Source organism: Ptychodera flava, chromosome 4 (genome assembly GCF_041260155.1).
Source record: "Ptychodera flava strain L36383 chromosome 4, AS_Pfla_20210202, whole genome shotgun sequence".
Taxonomy (NCBI): Eukaryota; Metazoa; Hemichordata; class Enteropneusta; family Ptychoderidae; genus Ptychodera; species Ptychodera flava.
The window spans coordinates 29,818,311-29,830,133 of record NC_091931.1 but is presented as its reverse complement, the minus strand read 5'-3'; positions in this window follow the sequence as shown (position 1 = coordinate 29,830,133).

Here is an 11,823-nt window from a genome sequence, read left to right as displayed (position 1 = left end):
GTCATTTAATACTTCATTTTAACTTGAGAAAAAATCTTTTAAGCGTAATTAGGAAATAAACAATTTTCAATGATTTGAAAAAGTCATACATCCATACTTATCGACATACATACACGTATAATAGTTCGCGTAAAAGGTGCAATGAGTGCTGATTTTACCAAAAAAAAGAAAAATATGTTATACAGTGGTACGTCCACAAAATTCACAAGAAAATCACTAAAAATCACTACTACCACTCGGAAAAAATAGTACAAAAAATAAAAATGTGAACCACATACAGAAAATCATTATAAAAAAATCAGACAAAAAAAGCCATGCATACATAAAATTATTTATGTACTTAAGAAAATTAAAAAGCACTACGTCTCATAATAAACGTATATAGATAATCAAAAATATAATATGAATCACCAGCCGCTTGACAATAAAGAGAGAAAATCGGAGAAAAAATTCGGCAGTGATGGCTCTAGACAATAGTGGATCTCATCTCCAAAAAAATAAAATAAAATAAAATAAAAACGAAAAAAAATAAAAAAATGTCATGAACAGAGATACAAAAAAAAACCCGCGTGGCCTGTGGAAAGAAAAACAAATGAGGACTCGCCACAGCAAAAAAAAAAAAAAAAAAAACAAAAAAAAAAACGAGCACTCGCCACAGAAAAACAAAACCAACAAGCCCGAAATTACAATTATTTTATTCAAAAAACTCATGGTTCACGTTTCCTTCGATCGATGAATCCCCAACAGCGGGGAATCCGATCACCACATACTCCAATGTTTGACGAAATATTAATTGAGCATTTCAGTGATAACGTGACATCTTGAAACCTAGCTCTGTTTGGCTGGGCCCTGCTCTACTTGAAACCATACTTGATGAAATGAAGTGGGCGATATCACCTAAAGAACGTCCAAGTTAACAGTGAATAGTTCCAGAGAGTCAAGTTAAGGGACTGGACGTAAATTAGCAGGGGGGAGGGCCGGGGGGATTTGGGGGAGGGTCACAAATTTTGAGCCTCTGTTTGGGGGAGGGTCACAAATTTTTGAGCTCCTTCAAGGGGGAGGGTCACAAATTTTTGGGCTTGTTGTCGGTGCACTAAAGGTGAGAAAGCAAAATTGTTTGTGTAGACAATTATGCTCACATGACATCACTCGCACACTGCCTCTTACTTTCTATTAAGTGCTCCATTCCCAACTCTCTGTGTATCTCTTCCCCACCATTATCTTAAACAGGATTGTCTCTCTTGTTGCTATTCTTATCGCAATTAAGTTTGTGGCAAATCCAATCTATTGTTCCTCAGCTAACCAGTGGCACTCTGGCTGCCCAGTGTACATGTAGTGTGTTTCGTTAATAAACATTGGACAGTGTTTTTGCTAAGATTGGGGAACATCGGGAACCCTGGTAACATTTCTGTTGTCCGCTAGTATGACAGCACTGATATACCAAGGCTAACCCTGGTAAAATGACCGGGGAACCCCGGTAACGTTTACCTAGGTACCGCCCTTAACAAAAACACTGCTGGATATTACCACAATATCTTACATTGTTCTACTGATGTAGTCAATCTTGAACCTATAACTATTTTACAATATTATTTCTCGTTCCATTTTTTGTTGATCAACAAAAGTTCCCTCTCTTTCATAAGCTACTTCCCTTTAAAGTTTAAGGCCAAGCTCCACCCTGCATCAGTCACTTTATAGGTACATGAATTTTAGTTTTTAGAGATACTATTGTTTGAAATTAAGAGTAAGCTTTGGTGTGATAATTAATAATTTTGATTGCAGAAAAGTGATTTTAGTATACTTCAATATTTAGGTACAGTCATCTGATTGGTATGGCTACTTGTGGCATTTTCAAGTTTATATTGGCTTTACCACGTGGGTACTATCTTTGGAATGGATAGTGTTCATTTGTGTTGTGAAGGCAGGATATATGACATTTGTTGAAATTTAATGTGGGTAATTATACAGTGAATCAGCCATGTTGATCACGTATTCAGATTGAACTTGATTAAATATGGTGATATCCCAATGTCATTTCAGAATATGGAGACTTGATTGATCATGAAATAGTGTTTGCCACTTCTGTGTCAAATCAGGATCAGTCTATCCTCTATTATCTAGGCTGCTTTCTGTGATATGTTTAAAATGCAAAGAAACGAGGCACAAAAATTGACAGTATTGTCAATGTTAAAACACCATAATTTCACACTATAGCATTCAATCCATGACCATACTTTGAATTGTTTGCTTAAATTATTGCTTGAATAGGCTAAGCCTTTCTGTTGACCTTTCCCAACAAACAGGGCAACATGACCAAAACTTCTCATTGTCTACTGGAACACAATAGTACATTTTGTAAAACTGGATTTGTACATGTACAGGTATTTTCAGTTCTCTGACTACACAGGTCTATCAGGAATATTATAAATACAGTGAATAATGGGGTCATGCACACATGTAGTTCTATATCTGTAGTTCTATATCTGTACCAGGAACACATTTTAAACTTTCATTGTACTTTCCATATTTCCTCCCATGTAGAGATTGAACTGCTCAATACATTATACATGACCATATATCACTGTTATGGAGATCAGTGTCACATTGTGTTTCCAGTATTCCCTCAATTGTCAATGTGATACATTCCAAAATTATGAATTTCACTGATATTTTGATAAATATTAAATTATAATTCCTTAGAAAAAATGGCAGGCACATGCATGTGCATTAATATAAAAGAAACCATTTGAGGAGCATTACTTATCACAATCACTCTTAATGGAGTATAAGTGTGCTCTATTCCATTATGAGCCAATTTGGGCATTCATTATTGGAATTATTGGACAGCCTGTTGAATCATAACATTCCACATCTGCAGTTCAAAGGCAAAATGAAAGGGTTAGGGTACATCTTTACTGCCTACTTGACATGATATATGCCATTGACTTGGTGTAGCTGTCTAAGCCCTACGAGAATGGTAAGAGTATTCAGCTATTGGCTGCTTTGATTGCCTCCAACAACGGCATACTCATCACACAGGTGCAACTACAGTCGCAACGCGGAGGCCTATGCACCCGGTAGAGAGAGAGCTCTTTGGGGTAAGTAGTCTTTGCGTAGCGACGGTGGTACACATATCCTCCTAGCGTAGGGCAATATTGCCGTAGTACCTCAATATTTGGACTGCTGTTTAGGTAGTACGTCAACTTGATCAAACCCTAAAATCTAAAAGCTTAAACTCGAAAAAAGGCAAACCCTTCAGTTTCGGAACTGCAGCTACATAAAGCAATATATGATACCACGGTACTACCAAAAGAGTGTGGTAGCTCTTAGCTTTGCATGGCAGGGCTGTGTGTTACCAGCGTTATACGGCCTGTGGTGGTAGGAGGCCGTATAACGCGCGCTGGTAACACACAGCCCTGCCATGCAGAGCTAGTTAGCTCCATGGTGATACTGATACGCTCCTGCTTGGGAAACAACACAGAGACTTGTGAATTGCTATATAAACATCCTTCTGATCCTTAATATATTTTTCATAAACCAATAAGTCAATCATTTAAACATACAGACCTTTATTTCCTGAAAGTGATAGGCTAAAATGTACAGTGTACGTCCAGAGAATTTCTTGGTACAGCACGGAAACTTGTAAACAAACTTGTATGCGTTGAAGGTATTTGAATATTTTTAGAATGATGTTCACAGTCACACTTGGAAGTAGTGACAATTTAGTCAAGTTGTAAGTAAAACATATTTCTGAAAATCATCATTAAATTAAGTACTTTCAATACTTAGACCTCAATCAATTTTGACAGTCGGGAAGAACGGACAGAAATAATTGAGTGAAATTAATGACTTACATGACGAATCTCTGACTTAAAATGACGCTGAAATTACTGTCATTTTCCGGAATACATGTACGTACCATACTTGCAGGTCAAGTGCAGAGGATCAAGTATGATGTGAAATAGGCCCAGAAGAAAGTTTTTAAATAGCTTTGAAACAAGCGGACTGCCAATCTTGTTAGTGGTCATCTAGTACCAAGACTTTAACTTTTTCACACAATGCTATGCTTGGTGTCTACCTCCATGGTGTACAACATACGGTACATGATTCGGCACTCACCAGAGGCCTGCACTTTCATATTGGAAATATTTGTGAGTTCAAATGGTGGTGTAATCTTACATCCCTGTTCAGAAATGGCTAATATTATGATACTTTGGACAAAGCTATTTTGTCAACATTTTACAGTACTACCTTGTCAATGCACCAATTATAAAAATATTCATTGCCACCATTTTAATACTTAAACAGTGCAATGGTCATGCTGCTTGACACTTGAATTAAAAGAATCTCTACTAGATATGTACCAAGTCAAAGGGACAAAGTTGCTCATTATTGACATTATTTTGCCATTTAAATTTCTTTTGATAGATTATTCTCACTGAAATATGCTCACTCTCTGGTTATTGCAATTCAATTCTCACTTTTTATAAGGCACATTAACATGTGAAATTTACTGTGACAATTTTTGGTACATACCTTAAATTAAATTATTAAGTGACCACATGTTATATCCATGCATGCACATGAGTTGAGCTGTGACAATAAGAGATTGCAATTAAGCCCATTTCAGTGAGCAGCAGAAAACCATATATATTCAACGGAAATTAAAGTGACCAAAATTTTGTCAAAAATGAGTGACTTTGTCCCTTTAATGGCCAATGAAAATGGCTAAATTCCATGTTTGCTGTTTTGTTAGTTTTGCCTGTCAGTCACTGTAATTTGAAACAATGGTGTATGGACAAGATGTTGGTTTTGTTGTTTACTTTGCAGGTCAGAGTTATATAAATTCATAAGATTTCAGAATTTTTCAGTATTAGCTGCTGTATTTTAGCATGATATGCTCTGTATTGATTCAGTTTGTCAGCCTAGCTTGATGACACTTGAGCAGTGGTGTCATTTTTTGTGTCCAGTGAAGTCTTAAACTGTTTTTTGTGGTTTGTTCCACATTTACAAGTGTGCTGACAAAGTGGAAAATAGAGCATATTTCATCAAACTTGTGCAGAAAATCAAACAATGAATTAATTTAATCATAGAGTTTATCCTATAGTGTTCCCCTGAACAATCCATCCATACCACACTGGAAACAAGAATACCAGTACTCCTTTATCTGGTGATTGGTTTACTGAGTTAATCTGTTCACCCCAATTCCTGTAAACAGGTCCACACTCACTATTGATAACAATGGGATCGGGCCAAACCATGGTGGTGAAAGGGTTAAACAGTGTAAGAGTTAAACAGTATATTAAACCATTATCATAACAATCAAATGCATATTGTGTAGGCAGAGAAATCAGGGGTTTCCCTTTTATTAAAAGTACTGAAAAATCTGTAGCATAGAATTATCGAGATTTTTTCTAAAAGATTAGTTTTACCCATGCTGGTTAAATGTGACTGACACAGAGTCGTTGAAAGTATTCTTAGGTAAGGCTGACATCCATATCTAGACTTGTTCTTGTCACAAGCAGAAGCAAATAAAAAATTTGCAGACATCCCTTGCTGGTATCCATCTATATTGCCCTGTGTTGTAAATCCCCACCTCAATTCCTCAATTTTTGATCGTTGAAGATTCGATCAATTTGTAATATTCTATTTTTTGAAACTGGGGGAGGGTCACAAATTTTTCAGCCTTGCTTTGGGGGAGGGTCATAAATTTTTCAGCCTTGCTTTGGGGGAGGGTCATAAATTTTTGGTCACTCTCTTACGAAATCCCCCCGGCCCTCCCCCCCCCCTGCTAATTTACGTCCAGTCCCTAACTGAGCCAATTTCAGGCAGTCCACAGGTCAATCACGAGCGAGACGTACAACCCATGACCCTTCATAGCAACACTGCGAACATATGGATGCCTTAGGCGCGGTATGGCAGGGAGCCCACTGCAGGCCTTCCACCGAGCCGCACTGTCATCGCCGTTTGGCCTACATGATTGATACACAGTTTTATACGTGTGGTTCGATACAACGCGTTCAAACACCATGATAATAAACCACCTCGTTTTTGGTAATTCCTCGTCTATCCTCAAAGATCACCCAAATCATGATAAAATGAATAGTTTTGAAGAAATCTGCCGCCTGTTGAGAGAACGTCCATCGTTTTCCGTGTTCGACAAGACGAGCGACGCAACTGTACAAGCCTTACGACTACGAGTATGGCGAGAGTGTCGGCCTTCGCAACGCCAGATACTCTCACTATACTCGCAGGGCTAGACCGGCACATACACGACATGTCGATCCCCATTGCAGAAATCTTTATATCCACACAGTCCAATATATGGAGCTACGATATTTGTGCAGTAGCCTATACATAGCTCTGGGTGGGCAGGGCTGTGAGTTACCGGCGTATATACGGCCTGGCCGTATAACGCCGGTATACGCCTAGCCATGCCGTAACTAGCAGCCTGCCACTCGAGCTACAGTATACAGAGAAATGGCGGCTGCTTGATCAGTGTTTGTCATGTACTAGTGAAAACGTTGCCTCGAATTTAAACATGGGAGTTTCAGCCCGAGTATTTTTGCCTTTGCCACACTCCGTTTAGAGGCTAAACCCACGGGATACGTGTGTGGTTCGATACGTAGCGGCCGCTGCTAGCTCTGCATGGCAGGGCTGTGTGTTACCGGCGTTATACGGGAGGCCGTGTCACGCCGGTAACACACAGCACTGCCATGCAGAACTATGCCGCTGCGCGGTATGCAATTTTACAATGCATACCCACACGGCGGCCGCTGTGTATCGAACCACACGTAACCGTGGGCTAGCGGCTAGCCATCGTTTTGTTGGGGTTTGGGCACAGACTGTCTATGGTTTGGGAGAGGCGGCCCTTCACTTTACAGCGAGGGGATCGCTGGTTGCCGGCGTGTAGGCCTACTGTACTAGCGACGGGACCGCCGGCCACTGGCTTACCACCTCGAGTGTACATTGGAGCGAGGGGACCGCTGGCAGCCGACGGACCACCACGAGTGTTTTGTCCACTTTTAACCAAAACTGGTAACTGTTTAATATAGAATGGGACGTGTCGGTAACTAGGACGTCCATGAGATGATATTGAAGACTAGAAGCTGAGAGTTATCGCTGAAATACCCCAAATATCTTGTCCAACATCCGAGTGTGATGATCCAAAACCCTCTGGCATTAAACTGTAACAATCATGACGTTGACAATTATTCAATTTTCATGCATATGTTGGGCTTTTTCTGCGGGGTGTCCCACTCTGTTTTCTTTTCTCGAACGGGCCTCTTTTTTTTCTACTGAGGTTTTTTTTTTTTTTTTTTTTTGGTAACCTCGTTTTTTTTTGTAACCTCGCTTTGGTTTTTTTTTCCAAGCTGACCTCGTTTTGGTTTCTTTACAGCCTCAACGCCGGCGCGATCTCGGTCGACTTTTCAATTGGGATTCTCTTTCTTTTTTTAGTCAGACCTGATGGTGATTCATTTTGTGTTTTGGTAGTAGTGCAAGTACTATTTGTGGTTTTGTTTTTAATCATTTCAATATTTTTTGTATGTGACTTTTTTCTTATTTCCCTTATAATCAGCATTCATTGCACCTTTATATCAAATACACGTGTATGTGTACGTCAATAAGTATGGGAGTGTGGTATTTCCAAATTTTTGAAAAGTTTATCTTCTCATTACGGTTTAAAGAATATTTTACAATTAAGCATTACATAACATTCTGCCCTTTTTTGCAATGATACTTTTCTCGTTTATTTTCTTCCGTAATTCCATCGAATTTTTATTTCAATCAAGAAAGATGGTTGCACGTCATCTTTATCTGTACAGACACATTCAAATATTTAATGACACGTATTTTCAAATGAATGCTATTTTTATGAAAAGGTACATTAATAAAATGCAATGATATGGACGAAAGAACTTTTTTCTTTATTATTCATACACGTTTAAGACTTTTTTTAGAAAGAAAATTTGACAGTTTATTTTTATTCTATGACGATAAATCTTTTGAAACATTCGGCGCGCCGTAGTACGTACGTACGTACGTACGTACGTACGTACGTATGTATGTATGTATGTATGTATGTATGTATGTATGTATGTATGTATGTATGTATGTATGTATGTATGTATGTATGTATGTATGTATGTATGTATGTATGTATGTATGTATGTATGTATGTATGTATGTATGTATGTATGTATGAAGAAGATAGGTAAGTGGGTAGGTTAGTAGGTAGGTAGGTAGATATATGTATTCATGTGTATGTATATATATATATATATATATATATATATATTATATATTATACGCATTATATATATATGTATGTATGCATGTGTATATTTATGTATGTATCCTACATGTGTGTATCTACTAATGTTTGTATGTATATATATATCTGTACATCGACAAGGTAGGTGAAACCACCGCATGCATGACAACAATATTTGACGTTATGATCGGCTGTTTTTCAGATAATCATGCTATTACAAAAAAATGATCATAGAAAACGCAAAGATTATTAAACAAGTACTCTCAAAAACTGCTTTGGAATTGTTATATTCCCAGCATATCCTGCTTCAGGAATTCGTTCAAATTATAATAAAATTTAAATGTGCAGTTTTTTAAAGATACCGCCTTATTTTTATTTACCAAAAATATAGAAGTCATTTATTGACATATACTTTTAAAAAGTTAAAGTTTACGTGTTGAGGGTTTATAATTCGACTTGTGAATTCCCAGAGATCACTTGATACTGATATGAAATATGCATGTGTGTATAGTTGTGGAAATAAAATTTCTGTGCTTATGATCAAAAATATCATTATCTGAAACAAATTTCCCGATCATGAAATTTGACCTACTGTGCAAAGCACTATGCAGGTATTCAATTTTTATTTTCTGAAATTTCTAAAGAATGATGGGTAATAAAAAGCACCAGACGTACTTCGGCCGACGGTTAGCTGGCGCTTGCTCAATCAAAACATTTTAATAAATTATGCCTAATTTACAAATAGTGTATATGAAATTAAATTGGTAAAGCGCAAAGTCTGCAGGGAATTGTGTTTACTTATTGGTCTCTTCAGGGTGCGTCTGAAGGCATAATACGGGCGTTCAAAACGTGAATGAAGAATCATAGGTAAGAAAAAGCGTACGGCGTGCTTCCACGTACTTTATTTATTTTTATTTATTTTTTATTTATTTACACTTTTACTGAGCGGCCGAGTAACTGAAATAGTAAGTTTCATCGGGGCTCATACAATTTTTGAAAAAAGGAAAAAATACGTCTGTCAATACAAGAAAACAAAAGTATATTAAAGGGGAACATTTCTTTTAACATATTCTTTCAGTTTACATTTGAATGTGTACAGACTGGTCAAATTTTTCACTTCAATCGGTAATGAATTCCAAACTTTCGTGGCACGGAAATGAAAACTACGTTGTCCAGTGCCTAGAACACATCTTGGTACATGACAATTCTCACGTGCAGTGGAGCGTGTAAAATAATCATGAACATTACTTTGTGGAGTAAATAAAGTAGATAAATATTGTGGAGCATAAGTATTCATACATTTGAAACTTAAAAGTGCCATGAAATAAAAAATTCTTTGTCTAATCGACATAACATTGAATGTAGAAAATAAAGCATTTGAGGGAAAATCAATTGATAATTAAAAAAGTGTGCGTAACGCCCGTTTTTGAAGAGTATAAATTTTGTCAAGATTATTTGCCGTTACATTACCCCAAATAACACAACAATGATCTAAAATACTCTAAAATACCATGATATAAGATAATACGACGATCAAAAGGGATATATCGACGTAATCTGCGCAGTAAACCAATTAGTTGACTAAGTTTTTTTTGCATAAACTATCTATATGGACGTTCCATGATAACGTTTCATCAAGTGTTACCCCTAAAATTCCACCACTTTTTCCTTTAGGAATAAAAGTGTCAGCAACCTGTACAGATAATGAACTGTGAGTTACGTTTCATTCAAACGACTGCGCTTAGAATGGGTTGTAATCAGAAGGCATTTCGATTTTCTGGCATTAATTCGCATATGATTCGTGGTAATCCAATTTGAAATAGGAGTGATATCTTTTCGTATTGCATTGTTAACATCACTAATGCATTTACCCTTTGCAACATTGTTGGTCATCTGCATACATATGTAAGGTAGAAGAATCAACAAATAAAGACAATTATCGCACGATATGAGGCACGATTCATTTATGCAAATGAGATTTTGGGTAGCGAAGGGTAGCGGAGGTAGCGGATCATAATTTCAAAGTTTCATCTATTTGTATCTTCTTAGTAATTGCAATGAACGGAATGAAAGTGCTGTGTCTATTATGGGTTACCATTTGTGATAAGTCTTAAGCTATGTCGGAACTAGTGTCGGCTCCCCGCCCGCACCATGTGTTGTAATGGATACCGCTTATGGTCACATTCATGATGGAAAATATGTTGGCCAAATGTGCTCTACCCTTACTCTATCCTAGACTACCTTGGATCCTTAGGGCTACTGTTTTACACAAAAATGCTACCAATTTTGAGCACATTCTGGCAGGAAAAAACGTCCGCTACCCATCCGCTACCCTCCGCTACCTTGTCTCCTATGGGCTACCGATTTTGACTCCTCCAAACAATCTTTTAGTGAAAATAAAGTCTAAAACTTGTCCGCTACCCGTCGCTACCCTCCGCTACCTGCTGTTCTATGGGCTACCGATTTTGAACATATTCTGGATGGCAAAAAATATCCGCTACCCTCCGCTACCTTGTCTCCTATGGGCTACCAATTTTGAGCCCTCCAAACATTCTGGCATGAAAAAACGTCCGCTACCCCTCCGCTACCCTCCGCTACCTTGTCTCCTATGGGCTACCGATTTTGACGCCTGCAAATTATCTTTTTTGTGAAAATAAAGTCTAAAACTTGTCCGCTACCCGTCCGCTACCCTCCGCTACCTTGCTTTCTATGCGCTACCGATTTCGTGCATATTCTGGATGGGAAAAATGTCCGCTACCTCATAATGCTAAAAAAATCTGTAAATGTAATTATATTCTTTTAAGAATTTTGGGCATGCATCGTAACCGACACCAATTTATTTGATTACAAATGCTGCACATTTCATTTTACTGGTTTTATAGACAATTTGAAAGTAGGTACTCATTTATAAAAAGTTCCAGCTTTCCATAATGTCAAGTGCCATTGAGAAAAAAGTCCGACTTTTCTATTACATAATACAATCGTTAAAACTTGTACCAGTGCACTAATACATTACGGCTTGTTATCTATTTATTTCAAGATTATTTGGTTTCCGCTACCCCCGATACCGATCGATACGTAGCGGAGACCTCGGCGAAAAAAAAATTGTGCCCCGAATCCTGCATTGTAAAATAAAGACACGTCGTTCATAAAAATCATGAATAAAAGGGGGCCTAAATTGAGCCTTGTGGAACGCCTACTGTAACATCATGTCTAACAGAAATACTACCCATGTAGTCAACAACCTGCTGGCGAATGGTCAGATAAGAGTTAAACCAGTTTACAGTACATTCAGACAATCCGTTCAAAGATAGCTATTTCAATAAAAGGTCATGATCAACAAGGTCAAAGGCCTCGGACAGGTCAAGTAGAATCACGCCATTAAGAAACCCATGATCAATATTTTTCAAAATTTCATCAGTTAAACGGATTAATGCCGTTTGACAGGAGTAATTCTTTCTGAAGCCAGATTGCGTGTCAAAAAAGCAAATAAGCAGTAGAAAAGTACCCCAACAATGCATTGTGGACATGTCTTTCCAGTATTTTTG